Source organism: Falco naumanni, chromosome Z (genome assembly GCF_017639655.2).
Source record: "Falco naumanni isolate bFalNau1 chromosome Z, bFalNau1.pat, whole genome shotgun sequence".
NCBI lineage: Eukaryota > Metazoa > Chordata > Aves > Falconiformes > Falconidae > Falco > Falco naumanni.
The window spans coordinates 71,425,168-71,436,184 of NC_054080.1; positions in this window are offsets into that span (position 1 = coordinate 71,425,168).

Genomic DNA, 11,017 nt, shown 5'->3' on the forward strand with positions numbered 1-11,017 from the left:
ACTCCATTCCTAGAAGGGAGAAGATGCACAGATTCCCTATAATTTATATGCCTAGTTTACTACTTTCTGCCTACTTCTTTCCTATAAAAGCTACATTCATTTACCAGATAACAACAGCACAAGAGCTCTCAACCAACATAAAAAAAAAAATTAAAACCTAGCAACATTAAAAAATCTGTTTCAAAACATCTTTTTCTACTGGTGTTTTTTGTTAAGGACGATACACAAAGCCTGTGACGTTTATGAGAGGGGTATGGAAGCAGACATGGAAGGTGTTTTCTAAGCTCAAAACACTATGTGGTCCGTCCAGCCTCTAAAGATTTAAGTGGCAAGTAGCTAGATAACATCTAAGAGTTAGTGCTGTCCTGTGTCCCGATTGCTTGAATGTAGTGTGAAACATTTAAAGGTATACTTAGCAAAAGTTGGAAAAACAAGACAAAAAAATGGGAGAGATGAAGACAGGGCATTATGGTATACGGTTGCTGCCTCCTTCGGAGCGGTACACAACAAGGTGTGTAGGGGCAATGGAGAAAAATCTGCCTCCAGCACAGGCTGTATAGGTTCAAAATGGGGACTAATGGGATCAGCTGAAGACATAACTCAAATCAGCTAGGTAACAGCTATCCCTACAGCAGCTTTTCTGATAACTACTAGGAACATTAAGGTGAGTTATCACCCCTATCCCAGCCTGCATACTTAAACAAGGTTCCTTACAGGAGCTATATCAGTAGACTCTAAAGTGCCTTCCTATGAGATTTCAAATTCTGATTATCAGGTTCCTCCAAATTAGGGACAAATACTACCCTTGCAGAAGATGGACATGCTTCAAAATGTCTGTTTGTCAGTAAAACAAGGTGTGTTCTGCATGGGACACTCCTGCAGCAAACTTCATCACCTCCCATGCTCTGATTCACAAGGCTGTTGGCTTTGTGAGACCTTGAGAACAGGAATTATGGGGGTTTGTACTTGACTCAGATGGCCTGATGTCAGATGACAGCTCAAAGTAAGAAACAGGTAGAAGACAAACATTTACTTGTTGTTTTCAAAAATTTTATATTTGTTTACTTTTAGAATTTGAATTTTTAAATATTATGGGTTTGTCCCTGAGAAATGGTTAAAAAGTAGTTACTTAAAATCTGAAATTGTCCATTTTTTTAGTTCATAACCAAGGCTAAACGGTTTGTACCTTCCAGATCTGGGGCTTCTCAAAGGCTTAAGTGGCACAGCCCCTATGTGGGATCTTGTGAAAAGGCAGTGGAACACCAGAAAAAGTCAGAAAATTAATGGTTGCTGCATTTACAAGAGTCCACACATAGCAACCTCAGCAGACGAACACAATCCACCCTTGAGATCAACTCTGTTGCAAATTAAAACAAAGTTTCCAGACTCACAGTGCTGGAGAAGACCAGAAGTCCAGGATCCCACAGTCACAGACGACAACATAAAAGAGTTTGTTAGTCCAGAAGGGTACCCACAATCCACAAAATACTTCCCAACACGCTGTAACAAGCCTATGACCTATGGTGCAAAAGACCAAAATCCACAAAGACCCCAGTGTGCCACAGGAAGAGGGCAGGAATGATCCAACTCATCACCAATATCTTTTGCTTCTGCAGAAGCCATGCTCCTGGGAGATTAATATATTGTGAAGCTGCCTGCAGTTATGCCTTTTGATTTGACAATTATTAGTCAAATAAATTTACATTTGTGCTAGATACCTAAAATAAGCTGTAAAATAAACCCAAAATATTGTATTTCATTAGGAAAAGAAAATTAAATAGCCATGAGTCGCTAAACCTATTTGTGTTTTGTTTCAGCTTTGTTAACTACTACTCTTGCTTCCCAAAGCAGCTGTGCATTAGCAACTGTTAAAAACAGGTACAGGTTTCTATACTGAAGTGTCCTTCCCTGTAAGTAGCAACTGAAGACAGCATTCTTCACCCTCTGTTACAAACTGTATTTTTGAAAATCAGAAAATGTGTTTGACACAAACCTGTGATTTTCCTTTTCTATTTTTTTTCACTCCCATATTTCAAGTGAAGTCCAAATTTGGATTTTGCCCTCTCAAAATATCCTGTGAGCATCTGGTTGGGTTGGTGGTTGGGTTGTTTCTGTGCCTCCTACATGATAAATGATATCCATGGTCACATGTAACCTAACATGTATTTTTGTTGCATTTGCAAAAGAAAGGCAACAACAACAATAGCAACGAAAGTTTGATTCCAGAGAGATGTAGAGCAAATTTGGACTTGGCAGGCAAATGTTGCTTTAAAAGTGGCCTGACAGACCTCCAAAAATATGATGAATGTGATGGCATCAGAATATGCTGAAATGGGAATTTTGGTTTGTTGCAAAATTAGAGTATATTATTTTCCCCTCATTGCAGTTTTGCTGTCTAGTATATAGGCTATGTTCTGAATAAACTCTGAATCCTGCTGTTCTCAGTAGGAGTTGCATATTACAGCAGTGCTGTTGGAAATCTTACTTAGAATGACTGAAATGTTTTTGAAGGGTGTCAGCTTCCACGTCATCATTAATGTTTACAGTCTCAATAGCAGCTTGCATTGCCATAGTAACCCTTAAAGGAACATTCCTAACAGAAAACGAAAAGAAAAGGAAGCCACATTTTTACCAAGGATTCGAAACACAGGGAATGTTCCTGGGCTATTTCACTAATTTATGTTTTAAACAAAGGCGGCCTAAAGAAAAAGAGGGCCTCTCATATTAGCAAATCAGTCTTATACACTGCTGCATGATGGGATGTGACAGAACTTGGATAGATGCCCCCTCTTAAAAAATATAACTTGTCAGCTCCGATTGAAGCACGTATGGGAAGGGGTTTAAGAAAAGTGAGGCTTCTTGCCAGCAAACTTTTCTGTGAGGAATTCTACGGCTATTAGTACAGAAATAAGTCTACCATGATCTTTCTATTTACCTCTAGGCCAAGTACCGAAAACAGAGCTGTCTTCTAAGAAGTCAGTGCCATGCACTGTAACAAGAACATTGATATAGTAGTTTATGGTCTATGGCGTCACTTCCTCAGCATGAGCTACAGCACATGTGGTATTTTCCCAAGCAGAAGCAAATTGTGTTAAACCTCATACATTTTTATAGTCAGATTTATGTAGATGAATTTGTTCCATGTTTCTCTAATAGTTTACAATGTTTATCAAAAATCCAAATTTATTTCATAAAGCAGTAGTCTAGTAACTTGCATTTACTAGGAAAATCCTGAATCCATTTTACAAAACATTTGTCTCCTAATAACAACAGTGTGTTCTTATATTCCAGCCTGCTGGGATGTTACAGCTGGGCAGAGGCAATCAAATCTGAATGTGCTCACATTTGTCAGATCATCATAATTTTCTGACATTGCAAATGTCTTTTAACAGTTATGACAAAGGGAAGCACAAAGTCTAAGTTGACTTGTAAAAATATCACATTCTGAAAAGCAGCAAGAGGAAGCTTTTTATGAAAAAAAAACCTTAAGCAAACAGGAAGTTTAGAGGAATGAGCAAAGTCTGAGAAGTAACAGTCATATCCTGATGCTGATCTTAAGAGTACCCTACAAACTTTATTTAGCTTAAACTCAGAAAATGGCTTTGCCCCAACTTTCCTACCAGCCTGAGAAAAGCAAAGGCAAACTGACATGGTCAAAGCCACAGAGTGTCAAAGATCCAAGACCGCAGGTGCCTAAGATGAAAACATGTTCAGCTGAAACAGGAATCATCTTAGGCTCCTAAAGCTCAGTAGCCCAAAGACAAGTCATAAAGGATCTATTCTTTTCAGACTTTGAACCTACAAAATGGGCAGGTGTCCTAGCAAAATGAGGCTGTGGAGCCTGTATATTTTTCAGCAGTCATATCGATCTGTTCTATTTCTCATCTTCTGTACCCAGTATTGTCAAACCTGGATCTTCAGTACCCAGATGGGCTCCATAAAATTAATATTATAGAATCATAGCATCATAGAATGGTTTGGGTTGGAAGGTACCTTAAAGATTGTCTAGTTCCAACCCCCCTGCCATGGACAGGGACACCTTCCACCAGCCCAGGTTGCTCAAAGCCCCATCCAGCCTGGCCTTGGACACTGCCAGGGATGGGGCATCCACAGCTTCTCTGGGCAGCCTGTTCCAGTGCCTCACCACTCTCACAGCCAAGAATTTCTTCCTAACATCTAATCTACATCTACCCTTTTTCAACTTACTACACATCCTTGTAAAAAGTTTCTCTCCAGCTTTCCTGTAGGCCCCCTTTAGGTACTGGAAGTCTGCTGTCAGGTCTCTCTGGAGCCTTCTGTTCTCCAGGCAGAACAATCCCAACTCACTCAGCCTGTCCTTATAGGAGAGGTGCTCCAGCCAGACTGATAATTTTTGTGGCCCTCTTCTGGGCTTGCCTGTCCTAACTAATACCAACGAAAAGAACGCAAAGATCAGTTTCTCCCTCATAGGCAAAGCATTACAAAGCTGAGCCTCCGTTTTCTGGTATGGGTCAGGAACATGTAACAGGAATTTGCATAATGTCAATTTCTGCAAACTAAAACCAAAGACATAACTTTGAGTGAAATATAAAAATCTTTAGATAGCAGTAAGGATGGGCCAACTTGAAAAAAATATTATTAGCCAAATTTTGTTTATATTAGAATAAATGAAATTACTCATACGTGAGAAGATATGGGTCAGTGCCGATGGTTTCCAAATACATACCTGTCAGTGATGTGGAGATGCGTCTGCTTATTAAGGCTGGTACAAAACTCATATTTGATAAGCTGATGCTAGAGACTGACAAACTGAAGAAGAATAAAAAAAAAGGAAGAAGCAACAATTTCACTGCATTCCTCATGATGTGCTGTTTACAATGCAGAAAAGGAAGATGCAAAAATAAGAGTTGTCATTCAGGCAACAAGGCTACCAAGAAGGCAAGGAACTCCTACAAGAGGAAGCTGTTCCAGAAAATCTTGACGAAGGACAATTCTAGCAGAAGGGGTAGTTCCAGAGAATTGGGGAAGAGAACCAGAAAACAAGCAAAGGTAGTACACACTGTCTCATGCGAAAAGAGCAGGAATAAATCTAAGAAATGCTGAAAAAAAAACCCAAAGTGAGAAGAAAAGCATAAAGGTAAAAGGCACAAAGAATCTTGGTTCTTCTCATATCACATGACCAACATCTAAATATCATAAATGTATTATTAATTTTCTACAAGTTATCACCTCTATAACCTCAAACATGTAAATGAGATTAAGAGTATGAAAGAACACAATTTATCCAGGACATTGTTGGCAAACAAATGAAAGCCTTTACTCAAGCAGATTAATTGCAGTATTTGCACAGGAGACCTGACCTCTAAGCCCACTTTGAATGTGAAGTTACCCTGTAGTGTAAAATATGCCTCTGAACCCCACTGTTAAGTTCAGGCAATAAAAGCAGTTTGTTTATGAAGGGCCCTGTAGATATAAAATACAAATTTTATGTTCTATGCTCAGATGGAATTGGAGCTACGTTAGGTGTTTCTGACTTGGAGGAACAAGGCACATGGGCTAATATAATGAAGATGTGCAGATAAACAAAACTGTTTAAATTGAAACTCTCCACAGGAATGCATTGCATATTTTCATTAAAAAAATGTTTTTTGAAAGTACTTATACCATCTTTTGAGTATTGTTACATAAATACACCAGGGCTGGTGTTTCAGAGCAGTATGCTGCCCTAGGATGCACTAACTGAATCACAATAACTTAACCTACATAGTAAACACCACCTAAGAAAGATTTCTGAACGTGCATGAACACAGAAAGGCTGTAAGCAAAGTAGCTTCTTTACAGACAGCAGAAGAAAGAACCATGTGTGTTTCTTCTTCTGGATGACTGATCCCAAAAGCATTGTTTCCTGGCTTTGACTATTTCTGAGCTAAACTCAAACGTAATGTCACAATCTCACATAGATACAGGTGACACCTTTTGGGCACTGGTTTATACTTGTTTGGGCTCCTTAGTTATGTACTTATGTATCTGGCCAAATTCAAAGGTGAGGCTTAATCCTTAGACTTTCAGATAGTTATATTATCTCAGATTCCCTTCTGCTTGGTCTATTTACTTTATAACTACAGACACAATTTTAAAAAATGCCACAGAACCCAAATGGGCAAGGATGTCTACACCTGATCATGTTACATCACATCAATTTCTGTGGGCTTTAATACATTCTTCCGGATTCACTTACATCTAAGTTGTGTACAATGTGTAATTTATGCAACTTCACATTACATATTGCAAGGGTTAAGGACAAGCTTTCATGTTGACACATAAAGACTGGGATTTGTGCAGCACACCAAAGACAGGTTTCAATTAACTGAAAGGCGTAAGACTAGGTTTTTAAAACTATTTACATGTCTAAAAATCCAAGTATTTTAGCAGCATTTGCAAAGACAACTAAGCAGGGCGGATGGCAAACTCCAGTTAACAATCTGTACAGGTTAGGAATTACGGGACAGACCCCAGAAGAGGCTCACATGTTTGGATGCTAAATATTATGAAGCCCAAAAGTCAGGCGCCAGCTGCAGAGTCAAAACCCAGAGCCAGAATATTTAACACACACAAACAGAAGGAGCTACAGCCAGCTAATGTGAAACACTGCCAAGAGGGACACATCTGAAATTTTCCCTCTTCTGGACATAATACCCCTCCAGGGAAGAAGCACACAGTGGCCAAAATCCTTTGCTGTATACAGGAATGTATGTGCACATGCACTGTCATCTGTGCCACAGGTTCTGGCCACTCTTTCTTCAAGACAGAAAGTGGTCACCTCCTGCTGCTTACAGAGCAGTCTCACAGTCAGAGAACATGGCTTAGGTGTTGGCTTTTCCTCATCTTGACAGCTGCCAAACAAAATACTGTGTTTATTTATTTAACATGGGTGTGGGTGGTATACTTTTTCAAATGAGATAATATTGCTTACCAGCATATTTTTTGATCAGACAAATTCATGGTTGACCATGCTAGGAACCAAGTCCTGGGTTTCAATAATGGAAACATCACTTCTGCTTCAACTAAAATCTGCTGGTCATTGAACCAAGCACAGCTATGTTAGGAACAAAGGCACTATGTAAGGTGCACACCATGACCATGCTGTGTGACACAAAGGCATGCCTACACACCATGCCAGCACACACTCACAGATGGGCCTGAGGCAAACTATGGCTGCAGATGACAGGAGATCCAAAAACCTGCTGAATGACTCCGCAATGTGTCGCTTGTTTTGGAAGCCTGCATTGTGCTGGTGACGGCGTTGCATGGGTAGAATCTCAGGACTGGAGAGCTGTAGCACTGTAATGGCAAGGCATGAGCATCCAGTCTTAAAATTCACCATCTCCTCCTGAAATATCCCTGCCTGAAGCATGTCAGAGGATGAAGTACTATGGGAAGTCATCTTTTGTCAGCCATATATTAACAGTCATCAGCTGAGAGAGAGGCTAGCTTTAACTGCTAGCAAATACCATTGAAGGCAATCTAAAATAATTGGGTTTACCTTGTGTTGCAGCTGGTTAAGGCACAGACTGACAGAGCTGTTGTACCTCAGCTGAGGGGCAATAGCTCTTCCACTTCTCCTACTCAATCACTTCTAAATGGCTGAACATATTACCAATTTAAATCCCTGTGGCAGAGCCTGAGATGCCCAAACTTCGGCCTCAACAAACAAGCCTTTGATTAAATAATTATTCAAGTCTGTTCTTGATTCCAGGAGAAACTATTTCCAGCACAAGTTTGAGGTCTGTTGATGATCCAGCATTTGGGCACCAAGGCTGTTAACATGTGCCCTGCATTTCCCAGAGATATGCCCAGAGCTTCACTAAACTGAACTACAAATTGTAATTAAAGATTTTTAAAAAGCAAGGATGCTTTTGCTTCAGATATCCTGTGGACTTTATCTTTAACTGAATTTATAAAAAGAAGTGGTCAGCAAGTCCAAGTCACATGAGAAACTTGGCTGAGAAGTTCAAAGGCTGAAGTACAAATTCTTCCTTCATGTTTCCTTTGACATACTACACCTTCTCCAGTTGACAGCAGTGAAGCTTCACTGAAAATGTACTTCATAGGGCAGTTTTCCATTTGATTTTTACTCTGATATATTCCAAAGTAAGAATTCTCTAGGGACAACCAGAGCATCTGAACAACTACTTCATTCCTGTCAGCCTTTTTTTAACACAAGGACACAAGCTTGGAAGTCCTCTTGCATTCAGTCACTCACTGTGCGTCTGCAACATCTGTAGCAGTGCAGGGAAGTGTACAAGAGCAGACAGTTTACCTTATGGCAAATTCCAAAGACGTACTTAAAGTTCAAATGAAATTCCAGCATTCAAAGTGAGAGGTTTGAGGAAAAAAAAGTCTTGATTCCGTCAGTGAAAAGTTTAACTATAGAGAAGATGACACACACATAGTAAAGCCCACAAAGGCAGCAACACACTGTGGAAGCACATCCTAATAAAATCTTAAAAGATTTCTTTAATAATAAACTATGTATTCCTGAGCACGCTATCACAAGATTAGTCACCATATTGCTTTGCTGCAAGCATACTTTTCACAAACAGCTATTGATACCACTGTCAAGGCATTCATGTGAGCTGATTTCTTCCGAAGGTCTCTGCACATTGGTGTTTTTATTTCACACTGCTTCCCGTTTCCACCCAGACTGGAATCCCAGTGATCCTAATAACAGACTGTGGTTTGAGCAGAGTTAACATCCAGAAAAATGATAGAAAAACTAAGGAGAAAGTTTCCAGCTGCAACTTCAAGACAATTTTAGACCTGCTGAAAAATGGCATGTGTTTGAAAAGTGCTTAGGCTGACACTGTTCTGTACAATAAGCAGTTAAAACAAAACAAACAAACAAACAAAAAACCCCACCCTAAAACCAGTGGGAAGGGCTCAAACCTACCCTGGCAATGGTAAGATCAGATACAAAAACTCTGAGAAAAATAGTCATCAGCCTGGAAACCATAACACTGCCTCTCTACTATAATATTTTAATAGTCATACTTAAAGTTGTAACAGCCATTGTGCATTTGATTCTGTTTTTACTGTAAAGAAATAAAAATCCTTTTACTTTTTACAAAGTGTAAAGCATGCCCTTTAAGTCCCACAGCACTGTAGAAGTGAAATAACTGAATTCCTGTGAGCCCTTCTGCCTGGATTCCTCCTACATTCAGAAAGCAATCCTATTACATATAACTAATGTAACGGTTATGAATTTTAGCATTTAGCTCAACAATGTGGGACATCAGGAGAGCTGTTCTATGTTGAATTAGAAAATAGTGCAGTCCTTCAAAGCTTGAGAAATTTTTATTCTCTAAGAAATTTGTAAATTTTTCAAGCTGGTTATTAAACTTTTATCAGAAAAAAAAATTTCCCTGAGATTATTAATGATGTCCAAGTGCTGGTAGATAGTGAAGACCTTTTGCTGTCTCTGTTAGTAGATGCATTTCCTTGCACCTCAAAAAGGGTTTTTGAACTGCTCTCTTTGGCAAATGAAAAGCATATTCATATCTTCCAAATTCAACTACAAATAGTATAAATCATATTTGTAACCATTAGTGCAACTAGTCAAGGTAGTTCAGTCAAATGTGCCTGGGTTTTGAGTTGGGTAAAGCACAAATGGTAATTCTGCTTATGCCAGCACCAGGATGGGCCGCTTTATAGAAGTTGCTTCGTTACTGCACCATGTTTAAACTAGGCACAATGTCATCCTTCACGTTTAGCAGACTGTAACTCCCAGAAAGCACACTGAGCAAAGTATTATTCTTTAAAATACATACTGCCCTAGGACCAAGAAGCTCCAGTCCTGCTGGTAGGTGTTTAGCACAACATGTTCAAAACAATGTACCGTGCAGCGCAAGCTGTACAAAACCAACATTGTTAAACATGAATACAAATGTCCCAAGGAATTCAGACCTAATCCTGCAAACACCATGTGCGTGGCCAGCAACTTAACTGTAGCAAATACCTCCTTACTTAAGTGGCATGCACTTCCTTCCATGAGCACTAAGCTACTGTGTAAAAATACATCACTCGTGTCCTTTTTGGTTAAAATTAGAACTTCTTAAATGAAAGGCAGATACAGGCAAGTGAGATGCAATTATCAGCTTTTAGTCACCTGAGCCACAGGGCTCCTACCACTTTTGGTATTCATAAAAAAAGAAAAAGTGTACAACAGCGCATAAGGGAAAGTACAGTAGCATCTGGTATCTCTGGATGTCGGTGGTGACCAAATGCATCCACCAGTTCAGTTTTGAACCCTGAACTCCCCGGTGGCAAAATCATTTTGTATTAAATATTTTCTTCTTCCAGAACACTTAGAAATGTCTATGAAATCTATTAAAACTGCAGGAAAATTCTTGCTCTTTTTTTTTTTTTTTTCTCTTTTTAAATTGGTTATTATTTCAGAGGGCAATATCACTGTTTTGAACAGAAAAATTTAGTACTGTTTTGAGAAAGTCAAAGCGAAGCATACAGCCTTGAGAAAAAGTTAAGTTCCGCTACAAAGGACAAAAGTGTGATTTTTATTTATCAGAGCAACTTGTAAAACAGCTGTACTGTGCTGGGAAACACAACATGGATAGGCGTTTGAAAAAAGATGAGTGGGAAGTACAAAGGTCAGATCTGGATGTGACCCAGAAACCGAACTGCACTGACCCAGTATTTTGGTTCAGCTACCCACAGATTTGGGGCGAGGGGCGAGGGTAGTATTTTGGTTTTGGTCGCTTTTGGGGTGGCGGGTGGGGAGGGGAAGTGGTTGTTTTGGACTTGGATTTTTGACCAGCATCACCGCACCCACGTTTATGCAGACGGGGTGTGGGGACCCGTTTTCTAGCAGCGCGTTCCGGGCCCGTTGCTGCCCCGGGAGCTGTAATACCCGCGCCCCGCAGACCGCGGCCCCTCCCGGGGTGCCCTCCGGGGGCCCCCACCCCCTGCAGAGAGGGGCTGCCCGCGCCCCTGCCCCCCGCCCCCGCCGCGGGGGCTCAAGCGG